This window comes from Poecilia reticulata, linkage group LG1 (genome assembly GCF_000633615.1).
Source record: "Poecilia reticulata strain Guanapo linkage group LG1, Guppy_female_1.0+MT, whole genome shotgun sequence".
Taxonomy (NCBI): Eukaryota; Metazoa; Chordata; class Actinopteri; order Cyprinodontiformes; family Poeciliidae; genus Poecilia; species Poecilia reticulata.
Window position 1 is genome coordinate 25,053,823 of NC_024331.1, and position 1,185 is coordinate 25,055,007.

Consider the following 1,185-nt stretch of genomic DNA (forward strand, 5'->3'; position numbering starts at 1 on the left):
TTTCTGATATATTAAAAGTTATTATTTTAGCCGATGACGTCACCGTCACCCCATCTTGCTCCAAAACAAACCAAAGTGGGTTACTTCGTTAGTGCTCCGTTTGTGCAGGTTTGTGCAGTTAAAATTGTCGTTTGTGTAGCTTTGGTTTCTGAGATATTAAAAATTATAATTTTGGCCGATGACGTCACGGTCACCCACCGCAGTGAAGATAGTTCGAGCTCCGGGGAGTGGCGGCGTTTGGCTCAAGGTTGATCCGATTTATGAACGCTAATGTCGGCCAGCGGTTCTCCACCGCTCGCCGCCGCAGCGCCCGAAGGTTCACTTAGGAACTGTCAACAAATTACCGAATCAAACATGCCTGTCAAATAAATGTTAATAAATTACTTGAATTGTAACAGACTAACTAATTGTCTGTGCTAATTCATGCTTTTACATGAGACAAAATAGCATCTATTAAATTTTAGAGTCATATTATTTTCAATAATTTTAATATTAAATAATATAGTATTTTCTTCAACAGCTTACATTGACTCAAAATCCCTTTGAAATAATTATACTAATCTGCACAGATGAGGCACAGTCATTTGTTTTCCATTTTAATCCCTTTGTATTTTTTAGCATTTGTCTTTGTCAAAATTTAGGATGTTTTTGTAATAACTCTGGATGACCTAAAAAATAATTTTTAATATCTCAGAAACCAAAACTGCACAAACGAAAATTTTAACGGCACAAACCTGCACAAACGGAGCACTAACCATTCAGACTATTTGCTGAATTTTTTTGACGTGGGTGGGGTGTCAACTTCACGCACATCCGCTGCAAGGCGGAGATCAGCTTCTCCTCCACACAATCGCAGCTTTCCTCCCACCGCGCATTTTCTTGAAGTCTCAGAAAAATCACAATCAGGCTATAAAAAAATAGCTCAAAAGAAGCTTCTTCTTCTTTTGTATCAGAAAAACAACTCGAGTTAGGTCGCATAGTAACGAAGCGCAGCAAATGGCGCCTAAAGGTGGGGCATTATACCCCCCCACCGCCAGGAGGCAGCACTGTGCTACAGATCCTTGCCACAGGCTACAGTGCTACAGGCTCCGGAGCCGGGCTGCTGAAGTAGAGCCGGTGGAAAAGGGACATTATATTATTTATTCACAAACAATTCTATGTTGTTAGTTGGGAGCATACACACGA